This window comes from Ischnura elegans, chromosome X (assembly GCF_921293095.1).
Source record: "Ischnura elegans chromosome X, ioIscEleg1.1, whole genome shotgun sequence".
Taxonomy (NCBI): Eukaryota; Metazoa; Arthropoda; class Insecta; order Odonata; family Coenagrionidae; genus Ischnura; species Ischnura elegans.
In genome coordinates, this window is record NC_060259.1 from 12,778,644 (window position 1) to 12,797,113 (window position 18,470).

Consider the following 18,470-nt stretch of genomic DNA (forward strand, 5'->3'; position numbering starts at 1 on the left):
AAAGAGCAGTAACTCGGCAAAATCTATAGGGAATGACCATAAAATATTATATTTTTCGAATTTTGACCCTCCCCCCCTAAATTGCATTTGAGCGAGGGTCAGGGGTTCACGTACAGGTCTCAAATTTTTCAGGCCTTATTTTTGATCGGTCCCACAACTTTTTTTCATTGGGCCAGATGGATTTGAAAAAAATCGATTTTTGCGATCCGCCCTAGTGTGCACTTGACCGTCGCTGGACTCTCCCTTTGCTTGCAATGAGCTCACTCCCCCTCACCCCACCCACACCTTTCACTCCCGCCATTTGTCCGATCCAATTGCCGGCCTCGGTGGCGGCGGGGTAAAGTCCTCGCCTGCCAAACCGAAGGTCGGGGGTCGAGTCCCGCCTGGGTAAGTTACCCTTATCTAGGGCATGGGTGTGTGTGTATGTCCTTCATTGTTAACTGCTAATTCCCCATTGTCAAAGGCCATAAATGTGCTGTTTATGGGGCAATGGAAATAAATAAATAAAAATGAATATTCGAACTGCCTATGAGGACAAAATGCTCTATTTGATTTCAGTCGTGGAATTCATAATCACGAACCAAAGAATTCAGCATTGACTTCAACCAACTACAGTGAACTCCAGCGATGGATATCGAGGGGACTAAAGAAGTCTCAAACTCAATTCCATTCCGCACAAGCACGAATGTTACAAAGAGGCTCCCTCATAATGTGTTGTCAAACCACCGCGCATTTTAGTTGGTTTACAAAAGTCGCCACTCGCGACCTAATTGATCTGACAATGAGCGTCATTGGGAAATAAGGTATAATTGCGGGTGGCGATCGAAATTTACATCCATAAAGATATGATTTATCAAATTCATAACTCTCAATGTTATTCCTCGCATTTGCAAAGACCATACTGCAAAATATTGGAAAACGGTGGATCGCATTGCACTCTTCAACGCGCCGCGGACATTTTGGAAAGCCGATTAAAATGCGACCATAGCGGCGGCAGATTTCAACCTTTTATGGGATGGAATTGGTCCTCTTCTATGCAGTTCAATTGTGCACAAGCTTGAATTATTTTGCCAACTCGACTGCCCCCGCCCCCCTAAATAGGTTCTCGAAAATATTCGCAGCGCGGCACGTAGGCTGAATAATCCTTTATTCTCCACGTTTGCAATTAAGTATTTGCATTCGCGAGGAATAGCACTGAGAAATTACGAATTTGAAAAATCATATCAACACGAGTACTATTTTTGGCTAATCTCCTTCATTACTGCTTATTTCTTCGTGGAATTCGGACCTATTTGGCTTTACCGTTGTGCAAAATAAAAATTCATTTCAACTTCGAAGCTAAATATTCCTTGTATCACCCATGTGGTCAAAAAATTCGTGAAAGAGGGCAACCAAACTTTGTTGATAGCAGCAAAAGACGAGGAACGACACTAAAATAAGAAATACAGAAAATACTGGAAAGCAGACAATTGAGTAATTCTTTCGTGATTTCATTCACAGACGTAATTCACAAACGATGCTGAAACATCAAATATTAGTTAGACTAAAGAAGAAAGACGCACTCGGTGTTTCGGTGCATTTAGGGCGTGGGAGGGGGGAGAGGTGAGCGGGGAGGGGACGCGAGCGGCCTCCATCCAAAATCCATTTCGTCACACATATTATGGAAGAAAAGCGCGTCTCCATAGTTCGCACACCTTTCTAGCCACTCGAGAGGCCTCTTCATAGACCGAAGACTCCTTGCCTGCGTTCGCGGATCTAAAAATATCGCGAACATTAGTAGAATATTTCATCACTACTCTAAAAGTTGGAAACGTCGCGACGTTCGACAAATCAATGCGTGGATTTGACGCCAACGAGGCGCCAAAAAGGGACATGTCGTCTCACTACACATTCTTTCTAACCTTCTACCATGTGCCGATTTAGATTATCAAAGATGAACGCCGTCCTAGCAGCACACTCATGATGAATTTTGCTGCATTCGGGGTGTGGGAGGGGGAGAGGCGTGCGGGGAGCGTACGGGAGCAGCCTGCCGCTTCTCTAACCACGACGCTGCGTGGGCGTTGGAATATTTATTCGCGACGCGCATTCGAATTTGGCATTTTGTGGCTTAACGATGGCAGATACATCAAAATGCACGAAATTTTTCCTCTAGAACGGTAACTCGGCATAATTGATAGAGAATGATCATAAAATATTAGGTTTTTCATGAAATCTTCTCGGGAAATCAGCCGGGTGATGATGGCCATTGCTGCCAACGTTTCGATGGCAGCAATGGCCATCATCACCCGGCTGATTTCCCGAGAAGATTTCATCAACAGCATTCGCCGGGAAAGAACCAAATCCTTCTTCATTAGGTTTTTCAATTTTTTGACGCTCCCTCCCTTAAATGGCATTCAAGCGATGGTCAGGGGTTCACCTAGAGGTATCACATTTTTCAGTCCGTATTTTTGATCAGAACCACACCTTTTTTTCATTGGGCCACGTGGAGTTTGAAAAAAATCGACATTTCCGATCCGCCCCACTGTGCACCCGACGGGACCCCAAACATAAAAACTCCATGTCAACCGGCCTTCACCCTTGCACACCCTTTGCTCTAAGCTTATTGTTTTTTATTGGAAATGGACGCTTCGGCGTAAATACGGGACTGGTCTCCATTGGAGAAGATTTTTCTGAGCGAAAAACAACGTACAGTTCTTCCCAAAATTATTATTTCACTTACTTTATAATCTACAGAATCGGAAGGGAAAAAGACTTCGGATAACAATTTGAAGAATAAGTTTCCTTCGGATCATGTTCTTGAAGAATAATCATGGTTGCAGTGCAGCGAAAACACCTAATTACTTAGTTACGGGATCAGAAAACGCACGAAAGCAGCGATTTCTTAAGTAGTCTCCCGCTATCCATTACGTGACTCCCTCTCATTACTGAGTACGTTGTGCCCCACCGAAAGTCAAATACAAAAATATATTCAAGCGCACATATAAACGAAGCATTCCGTCGTCTGCGACTTCCAAAACAAAGCATGTGGTCAGAAACGGTCGAAAATATCGTTAGAATCCACATGCATTATCGATAGTCGCACCAGTGCGCATCGTTTCTGCGCAGAAAATTCGCCGAAATCATTCTCCGTGTAAGGCGGTCACGGCGAATGAATTTAATTCGAATGACTGCTCACCGTGTGAAACGGCCTTTACCTTTAAGGTCCATAAGAACTGCAGCCGTTCGATTGCATAACAAGATATGTTTTCAGGCCAATATTATTGCCTAGATTCCAAAAATATTTACATGAAAGCAATATCATTATTAGTTTCTGAGATACAGTATGGGACGTGAAATAACCAATTCTCGCTCCTCTATGGTCCATAGGAACTCAAGTGTCCCATGACATAAAAACATAGATTTTGTGAAAATTAAAGCACAAATGCGGAGTTTTTCGCTCCACAGGCTAGGTACGCATTAAGGATGAACCGGAAGTCTACTGTTATAAATGACCTTCTCATTGATTTCTTATCATCTATCAAATTTCCACTTTCGTAAACAGCAATTCAAGTGAAAGTTCTTAACAATGTGGAAACTACAATCTCCGAAGGATATCACAAAAAGAATTTAAAACTAGAAGCCAATGGCCTATTCTTGAATAGAACCAATTCCTACAATCATACACCTTCTCATTTCATTTTGAGGGAATTTTAAAAATTTGGGACATGTGTCTCCCTTGGACATCAAACTGTTAAAACTAATAATATTCTGGGTGGGTGACAACACATTCGGTGGACGACTGTGGACAAGAATCCACTCTTGTAATATTCATGATAAAGATAGTCAAACCAAGCGAAGAGCGTCCATTTCAGGCTTCGAAGGGAAAGCGGTGTCGTCTAAAACACCGCTGCCACACACCCAAAGCGTAGAGTGCCGTATAAACTACACACACTTAGCATTGCGCATGCCGCCTCAATAGGCGTGTGGTGGGGGTTGACGTAGAAGCACGCGTCCTCCAGTTATGCTGGAAATGAGGGCAAAAGGTACGGGAGGTGCAAAGGTGAAGAAGGGAGCAAATGGCATGCAGAGTGACGTCATGAGATGGTGCCTAAGCCACGATTGACGCAGAGAGGAGACGACGATCACTCAGAAGCGGATACAGAAAAAACTCAAGGGGGGGGGGGGGTGCAAAATATATCTCTTGAGTTGCCTTCACTTTTATCATAATAAAACATGATCAAGTCACAGGTAGAGTATAAGAAAATTTTATTTAAAGTTATACACATGCAAAAGACAATGACATTTTATGATAAAAAACGTTACAATTGCGGTCTTGCAATACGGGTGGACCCGTAAGGGGGGAGGGGGGGGGCGCCCCCCATCTGTAACCGCCCCTGCGATCACTTACCGGGAATGCCAACATTGCACAGCGAGCCAACGACAGGGGAGGAGCTCTGCGGAATTAAATGGACGACTCTGTAAACATCGATTCAAATTCTGTTATTACGATGAAAAAAGAAGAATGTAACTATATGATGTTTACCACTGCACACAAATTTTTAAATCGTAAATTCTCCAATCGGCTACTGACTATGACGGCAGTGATCGGAATTTCACAGAGGCATTAGCTACAGTTGGGGCTCTTGACCGAAATTTATGTTTGTGATAATGAAATATGTCGAATTCGTAGTTTTCCCAGGTCATTATTATCCCTATACGTTAACAAAATACACATTGGTAAACAATAATCAATTATTTTAACAAAAAATTAAATAAGAAATTAGGATGTAGGTGCCAATAAGAAATGTACTTTCGGGCCAATTATTTCTCTGAACTTAAAAATTAATACCTACTGACTATGACGGCAGTGAAAAAACACTTCGGATATCGCAGGTTTGGGTGTCACACCCAAATCTGAGGTGAAGGAAAGGACTTGCCCATACATTTGAATGTGTCACCCAAAGGGAATGGGTGATGGGTGGGGAGTTGGATGCTCCCAACTACCCCTTTGGTCGCTACATCCAAAGAAGGTGGACGAGCACTTTGGGCGTGAGAACCACAGCGTTGGGTTGCCCATCGGACCTACGTTTGGATACCGAATGAAAACTTTAGATCACCAGCCCAAAGGAATGCGCCCCTACACCTTCCTCCCTCCTATTCGACACCACCACACCTTAATACTGTTCTTTTTCAAACCATTTTGAAATAGGCCACTAGGCCAGTGCAACTAAAAAAAAACGAAAAAACATAGCTCTGCAGTTGACATAATATCTAATATCACACAATTCAACATATTGTATCATGAATGGGCGCAAAAATGAATATTTCTCTTGTTAGAACTCTAGAAAGAACAATTATTCCCAATTTATGAACATAAAATTACATTAAAATCTCTCCAAGCACACCAATTTCACAATCCCTCCTGGTTGATTCTCCTATTCCCGTCAATAACCACCGTTGCCGAGGCCCTCGATGATTTCTCCGCAAGTCTCTCGATTAATCCACCGTAATAATATTATAAGAAATGCAAAAAAAAACGTGAATTAATATCATTATCAAAATCTATGCCTACTACATAAAAAATAATTAAAATAGAAACAACAAAATAAAATATATGATCAGGAAATACAAGAAACGTGAGAAAACTTAGTCTCAGTGAGAGAAAGAAAGAAAGTTCAATGTTAAAAAGCGCAGCAGCACTGTCGACAAAATATGTTCTGAGAGCTTGAGCTTTGTTCGCAATAAGCAAATAGAGATAGCAATGAGAATCTGAAGAATAACTTATAAGCAAAAGCTGGTTGTGTGAGCATGAAAATATATACCATACGGCCGTGAGAATTAACAGAAAATCGCAATTTCAGTGCAAGTTACTAGTGAACACCTGAATATAGGCCCCAAGGCCAGCCTTCGATAAGAAATTCTTCGTTTCCTCGTCCATAATCTCGAGCAGCAAGAGCAATGAAGCACACGCAGCAGCAGAGTCCCAACAAATTTCGCCCGTTTTGCAGTGCCACCAGAGCGCGCAACAATAGATTTAGATTTCGCACCTACACCAGCAGAGTGCACCAACTATAACTTTGGTTCTCCCATCCAAAGGAAGTTGACGTGTTTGGTGTGACACTCTTTGCCTTTGGTTCTCAAAACCAAATAATTAGTTCTTCCGTCGTATCATTTTTGATGACGCATCCAAGCCTCCCCGCCAAAATGGGTGTAGCATCCAAACCTGTTCTCTCAGTGTGAAAGACCTTAGGTTTACTGTTTGGGCGCAATGCCGTGATATGCAAATTTACAACACGAAACCTCTTAAGAATAGCATCTCAACTTAGAAAATATTTCCGGGATTGAAACGGTTATGGACAGTCGTATGAGGAATGGTTATCAATTACGATACAAATGACCAACTACGGTGTAAAAGTTACAAATCTATACATATAAAAGGAAGTAAAAAATTGCGTTAGTTACACCATTTATAACTCGACAACGGCTGTACCAATTTTAATGATATTTGGTTTTTTGGGCTCGTCTCAGCCCCGGATAACAGAATAAACATTTAAAAATTATAAAATTTCACAAAAAAACTAATCTTTTTCTGAGAGGTATTTTTGTAGGATCTGGTAACACTGCAAAATCTGTGAAGCCAGTCAAAACTAGAAGATTTGTTTTGTTTTTATCAATTAATTGACTGAGCTTAAAAATATTTAAAACATTTTAATCGTTAAAACGCATTAAACATATTAAAATTGCATTAAAAACATTTAATTCCATCTTAGAGCAGCTCGAGTTAACGCGTCAGTACAGTGTTTGTAAACAAATCTTCAAGCAATTGTTGACTATCGGTAATGGCCGTACTCCGGTCGACTAATCAAGTAGATTTATTTCATTACCTCAGAATTTTTGCAATATCTAAAATTTCCTAAGTTACTACATAAAAGTCAGAAAATTCATTGAAAAAACACCCGTATATGTGCCCCGGTCTAACCTATGTAGATTGAATAGACAAAATGTCTTTCTAACGAGGAATTGTAAAAATTATTTTTGTAGGTTTATTGATTTTTTCTTACTCTATTGTAATAATAAGTAATTATTAAACTAAATACCGCCACTCTTAATTTAAAAATATTCTTACTAAACTATTCATTGATTATTAGACGGTACATAGTTCGCCGGGTCAGCTAGTCCAATATAATATAGTAAATAAGTCTTGCTCTCAAGAAAAAAATTGGTCCCGGGAATATGCTCCATTACATTATTAGTACTGGTACATTAAAGTCCAATCAAAATAAAACTAAAAAGATGTAGCCTGATCACAAATACATATTTTTACCCATCGGGTTTTCAAGAGTTTATTTTGAAATTAGTTAAGTTTGAAGTGGGCTTGAAATCTACAGCGGCCTTTGGAATTCAAGCTCGTGAAAACTAGCCGACAGCATAAAAAGTACTTGAGTGTTCATGGGCGTTTTCAAAATTTCTAAGGGTTTGTTCCGAGAGCGCTCCTGTGTGCCACCCCTGTCAATGTGGCCTCTTCCGTGAAAACTATAAAGCAACTCTCCCAATGAGTATAAAATAAACAGAAGGTTAGAAGTTGTAACATTTGCCTATTTTTACCACAGGTTCTTATGATCAAAATTTGCACTATATCCTAGACTACTTAGGTTTTTAAAGTCACTTTTGCAGTAGTAATTCAAATAGCTGTAGTGATTTTCCACACTTTTTCTACTTGCTCTTTATCAATACAGCTCTTGATATTGCTGTGAGAGCATTGAAACCGGTGGAGTAAATTAAAAAGCGTGGAAAATTACTTCAGCCGTTTCGATTATTGCTATCCATGAATTTCCACCAATTGTCAGTCAACTCGTCGGCAATCAATATGGGTCAGTTTTCACGGCACCCACGGTTGGCATGACCCATGCGTGCGCTATGACCAAACGAAAGTGAAAAACTGGGAAGAAAATAAGTGAAACATATTATACAATTGTGCCATCTTTGTTTTTGTACTGCTTATGGAATGCAAAAAATCGAAGGGACGTTTCTTCGATGAGAGCTTATGGTGTCAACAGCCATTGACGGAGTGAAGGGGAGGGGGGGGGGGTATTGGCAGCCGGTGGAGTCGAGAGCATCTCGTTTGCATCCACGCCGACAAATGACGAGTGCTCGGCGGCCGTGATCCGACTGTTCGTTTTGAATGAATCGATTGATCATATTTTACGCCTCTTTTACGCGTCGCACCAGACTGCAATAACAGCGGCTCAAAAACTCCCTCTCCCAACTCTCATCGACATTGAAGTTTCCTAAGAGTTTCCAAAGCGCTTCGTGAAAGGAAAAACAAAAGAAATGACGGTGGCGAAAGAGAAATATAATCACATCCTCTTCTTTGTGAGAAAATGTCATTAAAATCTGGCATAGAATTGATCACTCAAACGTAATTAAATTTTTAGAATGCCGTAAAAATTAAGTCTTTGCATGAGTAGTTTAATCTAACTTCGCCGCTTGCGATATATCCATAGCAATCGGCAGCTTCTGCGTTGACAGTTGAATTGCTTCAAATTCGCAAATAGATCAGATCCAGATCATTCACGTCCTCAGTCGACTCGTGCTCTCGTCGCAGTCACTGTCGACACACGCGGATCGAGACTGAGAGTCCACATCGAGGCGTATTCATGCTTCAGGAGCCACTACTTCAAATCATTACCACATTTTTCCTCGATATTGGAAAGAATAAAAGATTTGCAAGCTTATCAGCTTATTGCATTGACTCAATTAATTATGACATATTAATTGTGCTCCTTATTTTTATTACTTCATATTACTTTCTTTAAAGCGATTCACAGTAAAATATGTTCATGACAATAAAAGCCAATGAGTCAACAACAAGAATTACAGAATGAAGTGCACATTGTAGCACATGAATTTCATGGTATTCCCGTCAAGGAGTTAGGTAATCTTCGCCAATTGAAGCAATACACGTTCATATTTACTAGCGGTGATTTTATTGCATAACATAACGGTACACATTTAGAAAATGCATTGAATACCACCTGCACCATTCAGCACCAATGGTGCTTTGGATGTGTCAACATGTAAACAAATCGCTGTAATTAAATTGCCATTGAGACGATTTTAAAGCCCGGCGCCTTAATATTTCTCTCAACAATTGAGCGAATGACCAGAATCAAAATAAATCTTGGTATAACTAAAATGAGTGATTGATCTACTTAACTGAGTGTTTTGCAACCGCGGAATTTTCGCTGAACAAATGTTAAGACGAAAGAGCAAAAAATAGTCTTCAGGCGAAGAAGTTAACACGTGATGCTACTCCGCAGTTGTCAGGCCTTCATGTTGGATCCAGTGCAGAAGGATATTTTCCCTGAACTAAATGAAGTATTAAGGAAAGCAGTTCTAATCGTGGAAAACCGCTCCGAGGGAGCAGAGAGCAGCTCTGACATGGGTGTGGTAATACGAGACCTCCGCGCTTGCCTTTGATTTCTTTAGCAACAGATGTTTTCTTTCGGGTGACCCAGACAACATAGAAACGCATTCTATTTCTATTTTCCGGAGAAACTATTAAACAAGAGAGCTTGATACTTGAACGAACGTTTACGCATAGGAATTCGTTTTACCCTCGAACGATCCTCGAAGGAGAGACAAATAAAACTTGAGCCGTGAGCAATAGTTGGTACGAATTAAAAAAAAGGCTGCAGATTGCAAAGAGAATGAAAAGACTAAGATGGACGATCAGGAGGCTTCCGATTGGCGACGATCGTCATCGCCATGGACGAAGTGTCCGGGAATGGCGACAATGGTCGTCAGAGGCACAGCGCCCAGGGCTTCGTCGCGAACACGCAGGTTGAGCACTCAATTGAATGTGACGCCAAACATTGAGATGGATTGAAGTGTGGGAATTCAGCAAATTTAATTGCAGCGATTGCCTTCGAGTCGCATCAAATCTTCGTAACAATACCTTTCAGTGGCGTAATTAAAGGGGGATGCGGGGATGGATCCCCCCCAAAGCCTCAGACAAATAGACAAATTATTTTAAACTATTTTCAAATTTTAACGAATAATAACTGTATCTGCTTTTTAGTTAAAGGTAAATTATATGTAACAAAATGATGTCAAATGTACTTCCTGGCATGCCATTAAAAAAAAAATATTCCCGGGACCCTCGTTGCCTGGGGGGTCTCCCCTTCCTCTACCCCCCCAAAGCGCACTCCTAGTTACGCTTCTGACACCTTTCATCGAAAAGGTTTTTTTCACCGAAACAAAAAGGATCTGTCCGCCCCATGTGATCTCCGGATCATTTCTCTTCTTAGAATAATCTTGCATTTCTCTAAATACGGCAAATTCGTTTTCGCTATTGGTAGGTCGTGTCGCCTTGATGACGAATAGATTCTCCCATCCCACTCACCCTTTCCCTCTAGGCGTCGCACAGTGGTCTGAAATCGGAAAAAGCTGGACAAAAGTCCAAAATTGCGTTTTTTGAGGTAGAGACTTGAAACTTGGCGTATATACTCACAAATAGTTGGTGATCACGGTATAATAAGTTATTTCTCCTATATCTAATCCGTTACTGAGATACAGGGGATCAAACATGACCAAATTTCCAAAAACACGCCCGATCTCGTTTTTCTCCGAAAAAATTCGGAGTTAAACTGCTGGTAGAATTTTTGAAGGATTTTAATGCAGTAAAAAACGTTATATTCCAAAAACATGGTACTTTATCTACATTTTCCATTATTTTTTAACTTTTTGGTTAGTATTGGTGCAGTATAATGTCGCAAAATGGCGGACCCTTTTTTTGGCCAAATTTGACATAAAGTAGACAATATCTTTAGTTTAAGAAAAAACATATCTCCAATTTTTCCTCAGAGTATTTAATAGACATCATTTAAGAGAATGGAGCAAAAATCTTTGAAAAACGTTTGCCCCTTCATTAATGAACGCGATTTTTCGATCGCGCTGCACGTCCCGGCTCCGCGACACGGGGGCCTAGAGACTCGGGGACACCGTTGGATATTTCACTTTGTTTGGAACTTAATTATTTAAAATCGTAATTTTAAGCACACTATACAGTCTCTATTGATCCAAAATACTTAACTGAAGACATTACTAGAATATTGGATCGATATACTTGGTTACTGAACGCCGTAACTCTGGTAAACATGCTTTGGTTTCGAAACCTAACTGAATCATTACACTTTTTCTTTCCTCTGCAGGACTTCGCGGCAATTAAGTGCGTCAACACATTGAGAGTGGGGTGGGGCAGTTTTCTCCGATGGACTGGAGGCACGGCGAGGATTTTAGAGTGTGGTGTCCCAAGGCTTCAGCAGGGATTTCAACCCGGGACCATGAGGTCGGCAGCCAAGCGCACGACCACCACAATCCGACTCATCCTCTCAATTATCCGAAACTTGTGCTGACCCGAATGATCTTCGCCATGCGTGCGAATGGGTGTGGGGCGACACGTGCCCCTGTTTTGGGAATGGCCGCGCGGCGCCGTTCCCACGCTCTGGGCCCGCCACGCGCGCGCGGGGTGTGGGGGAATGTCGTGCGAGGCGACGCGCCTGCCATCTGGCGGACGTGGCTCAAAATTGTCGCCCATCCTGAAATGGCGGAAGGGGATGGGAGGACACGCGTCGGCATGGGGTCGCTCGCTGCTGGGCGGGAGCAATTGCTTCCGCGAACGGTGGCCGACACGACCTTCCAGAATTGTCGAGCGCGTTGTGAACACGGAAATCGAGAGTCGTGGAGAGCATGAACATGCAAACAACACGAGGCTCAATATAAACGATGATGTGAGAGGGAGCCTTTTGTCAACTCGGCACTTGCGATGCCTGTTTGTAAACACATTTCTTGGAAGCGTGGGAAACGTTTGGGGGGCGCACAGAGCAGAAATCGCGTGGATGCGCATTCCTTTGCAAGGTGCCCTTCAAAATGATCTCCGCCGAATTCTCGATCCCTCTCGTGATATGAGTCACAAAACACCACGCAACGATTATGATAGAGAAGTTCATGGCGAGGAAACGATTACCAACCCCGTGTCCTACGGTAAAATTTTCATCCAAAGATTTGCTTCAAATTTTGATGCACCAGACGTGCACCATTTCCCACAGTCAAAATTTTATCCATCAAGCTTCTGGTTTAATCGTTTGTACCAAATTCGATTTGGTCCAACAAGATACATCTACAAAATACCTACACTGCGAGCCACCCAATCTATTTGTGAGTTCTAACGCTGCCGTTAGAATCTCTTATCGATCGAGGAAAAAAGACATCCTGAATCTGTCTGTTGGAAAGACACTGCTCTTGAATTTCTTTAAATGGTTTAGCGTATTTATAGGTAGGACAGGCTCAAAAATTCCCTCCAAATGGATGAAACCAGCCAATCTCTGGGCCTTAGGAAAACAATCTCCAGCGCCGCCACACACGTCATCGCCTGTTTATCGGCATTTTCGGAGCGTGGTGTGGTAGTTTGGGTATTTTTATTTTCCAAAATGAGCATAAAAAGGTCTCAAGGCGGCAATAACTCTCGTCGAGCAAATGCGAAACAATGAATTCATGTCCAACAAGGAAGCAATGTATCACAATCGCAGTACAAGAAGCGGCATTGAAAGTATAAAAGAGTCACTTGATTTTCATTTGGGCTGCGCAGCCAATCCCACAATCAATACTGTCGAAATATCACCCTCAACATTGGACGCTTCCACATGTTTACATTGGGATCGTTCTCCGATAGTTATTTTTCGCGATTAAATGAAAAGAGAAAAATTTCAAGCGCGCGAAAACGCGACGGCTAAGTAGGAATGCCGGGAAAAACTCCGTGTGACGTCATTCTGGTTCCCGCTGCCGCAAGTGAGATGCCCTTTTGCGAGGCTCTGAGCGCTGATACGACGCAGGATGCTAGCAGGTAGCAGAGTACCATGCTAGCTTGTAGCGCTTGGCTTAAATAAGTATTATTAATACCTTATCAAACGAAGAAAACTTTCCGATCTTAGCCAGTTTTAATAGGTGATTATTAAGACATATTTCCCTGAGCTCTGTGCCTCATGCATGCATTGGTAATCTCAGACGATGTAAAACTCCTGACTACTCGTATAGAAACTAGGTCCCTGTGACGTCACGTGGAGTGGCATCGCATGGGCGCCAATCTGGCCTTTTTCAAATGAGGATAAAATTGACCTTTGCCATTCGTCTAAACCGGTATTTCTAAAACCAAATAATTTGTATATTATGAATACACTAATGGGTAACGAATCGCAATCAATGCCTTTCGTTTTCTTTTATGAAGGAAACTACCCTATTATCGTATATTCTAACGCCGACTACATAATCATATCCACCTTTAACGAACACTCCATGCGCATCCCTGCACACGTTTCAACTCATTGTCAGTATTAAGCATACCTCATAGGATTCCCATCCGTGGGCAACATATGTACTGAAGATGAGGGTGAACGAGTAGTAGGGTTGAACCACTGAGTGAATGAGATATCCATTCCATTCTCTCTACCCAATGGAAAATTTGACACTATCTCACTACCTAATTCATTTAATTAAAATTATCAAATTAGTACACAATGAAATCTGCTATACGGACACATTAGTCTTTGACAAGTATTGAATTCCTTCCCGATAAGATCAAGTGTGGAGTCCACTCGGGGTACGAATTGGCATGAAGGATTTTCGTGCGTGAAGCCGCTTTGGCCACGCGCGCCACCCACGCGCTTCCAGCAAAGGAGGAATGTGCGTAATATGCTTCGAACCGTCACAAAGGTGTTGGCCAAGCGGGGACCGATAACCAACTCGCAGCATGAAATACGTCACATTCGCACTTCATGGCTATCGAAATAAGAATCAAAATTAACATGATGAATGACGTCTCACATTAATAAGACAAGAGTTTACAAGACAAAAGAAGTAACGGTGGCGAAGAACAAAAAATGTATTCTCCTCTTCTTCGTGAGAAAATTGAAATAAATCGTGGCTTACCATTGATCCCTGATTACAAATAAATTGACATAAAGAAATTTGTTATTATATTATTTGTGTACGTGGTTTAACCGACATTTTCTTCTCGCTGTATATTGATGGCCATCGACTGTCACTGCGTTCGAAGTTGAACTGCTTCAACTTCGCAAATAGATCGATTCAAGATCTCAATCCATTCCTACCTTATTCGCAGTCGCTGTCCATAATTACGATTCGAGCCTTAGCAGTGGACTGTTGTAGTAGTAAAAGCGATCATTTGGTGAAAATCCCTGTTTTAGAGCCATCCCAGACAGAATTCATACCACGGCTGACGTGGTATAAAATACTAGTCGTTCACACGCTGATTATACCACGACTATATTATCATTAACGCATCATCCCATTTTTCCAAGAATTGCTTGTAAATTGCCGTGAGAAAACATTTCCCTTGATCCGGCAATCGAACTTAAGCTTTCATAGCCACTGCGCAGACCACTACGCTCTTCGGGTTCATCATTCCCCATGGCATTTGTACCGAAGCTCACGGATCCAGATGTTTGTTTAATTTTCCAAGATTTCTGTTCATTCCACCCATATTTTATGAATGTGGTCAGCGACACATGGGCATTGCTTATACACATTGAGAACTGCATGTTGTCGGGTAAAGTATCATTCTACATTCTTTCCGCCATCCTAAAGCCACGCTCAAAACAATTTCGCGAGGCGAAACTTTGCATGCGCTAATAGTAAAAGAATCGCTAGGTGGCCAACGACATGGACATGGAAATCACTCCTCAGTGCACTCAATCAGCGAGGATTAGAGAGATGAGAATTATTCAGCCGAGACGAAGTGTGCCGCCCGGATGGATGAGTGATTTGGCACTCAACATTTTAACATTTTCAGGGTTGAATCAAAATTCCGTATTCATACTCAGCGCAATAAATTTTATTTTGCCACCATTGGCAGCCTACTTAGACCACGCCCTGATCATGCGGCTCCCTTGTACGTGACTTTCGAGAGTGATTTAGTCATGGAGAAACACATTTGAGCATAAACAGTAAACCAATGTCAACATTTTCCTGTCTCTCAAATGTCTGATAAATACTACGGTAAAATTTCCAAATTTGACGCATCAGAAAAAAAGTTAAGCCGTGTCCCAATTGGCCATTTGGCTATGCCAATTGCAGGATTTAGCCATGACGCCATCTTGGAAGGATGTCCCAACTCGTTAGCCAGCATAAGGGAGGGAATTTAGGCAGCTAACGCGGCCGCCAGATTTAGGCATCGAGGAGTGCATCCTTCGCCCCAATTTTCCCATGATTCAAAGCGTGCAAAGCGTCTTCAGGAGAAAGGGCATCATGGCTGTCAACAAGGGATAGTACTTGTTTGCAAGTAGTGTTAATATTTTGAGACTTGTTCGAATAGTTATTATTATTTTTTTGTTTATAATAATGAAATTGCGTTAATGGAAGTGTAAGAATTACGGAGAAATTAGTTAAAGAGAAGGCGGCGTTAATTTTAATGCTAATTAATGTTTATATGCTTCATATGTATGTATATGTTATTTTATAACTTTTTATACCGATCACATGTTATCTTTTGCTACCGTTTACTTTTTTAACGTGTTACATAATGCTTATTGATGTTTAAATGCTTCTAATGTAGGTATACTTAATTATGTAACACTATGTCTAAATTCTTATTTAACACTTTTTGTACATTAGGTTAACACCCGTAAGAATAAACAATTATCATTATATGTTATTGGACAAAGTCCCGAAATTGGAATCGGAATAAGTAACAAAAATTAAAATCTATAGTGATTATAAGATGATACCGAAACCTGATTTATGTACGTAAACCATACTTTAAATAAATTTTGAAAATAATTCTCAAGTCAGACGGTACCCTTTGAATAGACTAAATAGACCTGTTATTAATAATACAAAACTAGAATTTAAATTGCTAAAATATAAGGAAATCGAAAAAATACTTGGTTACAAACCAATTAAAAGGAATATACGCTAACATTTCGCCACAAACTTAGCTAAAACCTCTTAAATAAAACCATACGGAACTAAAAATACGAATTTGAAAGTATACCCCTACTTTACTATTACAAAAAGATTGCCTTAGACACTAAAATTATGATTAAATACTCTTCTCCGACATCTAATACTCAAAATCACTTGACACATCAAATTTTAACAATTTAGGGTGAGTTTTGTAAATCATTTGTTCAAATCATTCCGATTATCTCTTGTTTTGCATTGGCCTAGTGCCCAGTATGTAGCAGCACCTGCGTAAGGATGTCCCAATTCATGCTCCGTTGTGGTTGGCTGCCCAGAATCTGGCTGGCTAAATACATGATGCCTAATGGCTAACGAGTTGGGACACGGCTTTAACCAAGGTCCATTTCATATGTCCCGAAATTTTCAAAATATTATCAATAGTTTTAAGCGAGTAAAACGAGACCAAAAACGACAGTGTGGGAGGGGTGGGTCCCAAGTTATCTACGTCCGTGGCGCGTCATCATCTCTGCTCATTCTACACCTATAAAGGCCGCTATACACGGTGAATGATCATGCTGAATGATCACGTGATCATTCACAGGATCATGCGAGCAAAATAGAACATGTTCTAATTTTCACCGAATGATCATGCGCATGACGGTTCATTCGCGAATTGTTGCGTCATACACGGTGAATGGTCATGCGCACGAAATCATTCGCCGTGTATAGCGGCCCTAAGAAAGTCAACTAGCCACAGGGAGACGCCATCGCGCTCGATGGAGTCGATAGCCCGGCCGGGGGGACTGCAGAGAGAGAGAGGCGGCGCCATTGCGTCCCATCTGAGGCTGATTTCTCTTGCCCCTCCGGTCGCATTTTAATCGCCTTTCAAAAACGTCCGCGGTGCGGTGATGAGTGCGGTGCGATCCACTTTTGAACATCCCTGGAAGGATTGTTTCCTTATTTAAATACAGACGTGAAAAAGTCATTCAACAAATATTTACGAGCAAATGGTGTCGTCTGCTAAATCATTGAAATTCGCAGATAATAAATCTATGTTCTTGGACATAAGCGAGCACGTTTAGGCGAATTCAATTTTTTTAATTCCTGAGCAATTGACATGACACTACGGGAGCCACATTTAATAAGGATAGGGCGGGATTTACCGTAAGGCAAAATAGGCTCGTGCCTAGGGGCGTCTCAGTCCAAGGGGCGCCCTCTGTCACCTAATGGTAGTGGCTATGTCTAATCATAAAAATCGTGGGGGGGGGGGCTGAAGTGAGGAGGGGCGCTCAATGGAGAGGTGCCTATGGCGTAACTTAGGGTAAATCCGGCCCTGAATAAGGACATCTAACAGGGATTATAGAATTAAATTTTCAAGATTGATTTTGAACATCACGTGTCGATATCATCGAGATCTCTTCAAATTTCTACAAGATTTAATCATTGCATGACAATACTGTATTGATTTACTCAAAGAAAAATAAGGATATAAACAGCTTTGGGGGTTGAGATTTTAGAGGATGCTTAATAAAGAAATAATCTGTAGCTCTCAATTTCAAGATGAAATCGCTTCGACACATCAACCATTCGTAACATTAACATTAGATGACGATTAAGTGTTTTTTAAATCAAGGGTGTAGACTGTAGGGCGATGGGTGGAGAACTTTGTAATTGCTCCAAATTTTAAACTTTCCAGTGAATTCAAGCATTGAAGCGTTAATGATTTAGATAAAATAATTTGCTATATTCATTTGGCTGTGTCCTCCGTGTACTCACTGGAAAGGATGTGGAATCGTTCTTCTGGCTGACTCCAAGCCATCTCTCATCCAGTTGTGCTATCTTCTGGAACCTTTGGTCTGCATTCCTAGTCACCCTCGCATTGAGTCACGCAGCATCCACTAAGCTGCACTTGAAACACGAATGGCACTTACTAAGTAGGTACGTATTCCTCGATCGCATTGAGATTTGTTCGCTGCTTTGGGCAGTAGCGCGCTAGACCATTCTCTACGAAATCCAAATCCATCTTGCTCCGTGGACACACAAGCACAGCACTCGACGAGCACCGCAACACCTCCAGCAGGAAACTGAGGCCGGTATGCTCTCAGCAGCAGCTATTCTGAAGTTTGCCGCGAGGGAGTAAATAATATGGCGTCACGCAGAAAAAGCGACCTTGCTTGCAGGTCCTCCGTGGATGAGCGTCAAATGCCCTTCATTTGGCCCGTGCGTATTTTCCTGGCACATTTTACTCCACAATTCTTACACTCTTTCCTCAGGGTCTGCGCTTCCACACATCCCAACCGAACTAGGACCTGACCATCATGGGAGCGTGGAACCCCACCGTAAGATTTTGACCAGACAGTGTGATATCGCACGCCATTTCATCCCTCGCTACGCATTCATCAAGTAGACGGTGAATGAATATGTATCGAAGTAAACTAAATACGTATAGTGAATCAAGATTTGTTTCTGTCGAATATCATGGGTGAGTCATTTTTAACAGAGCAGCATTTACC

At 41.5% G+C, this 18,470-nt stretch overlaps 1 protein-coding gene across 1 annotated transcript in view; it reads right to left on the reverse strand.

Annotated features, from left to right (window-relative positions):
• LOC124171349 overlaps positions 1–18,048 on the reverse strand; it is a 140,311-nt gene extending 122,263 nt beyond the window's left edge. Inside the window, exon 1 of the mRNA XM_046550507.1 lies at positions 17,734–18,048. The gene's annotated coding sequence lies outside the window, so the exon portion shown is untranslated. The remainder of the gene's footprint in view (positions 1–17,733) is intronic.
• Between the last annotated feature and the right edge of the window lie 422 nt (positions 18,049–18,470).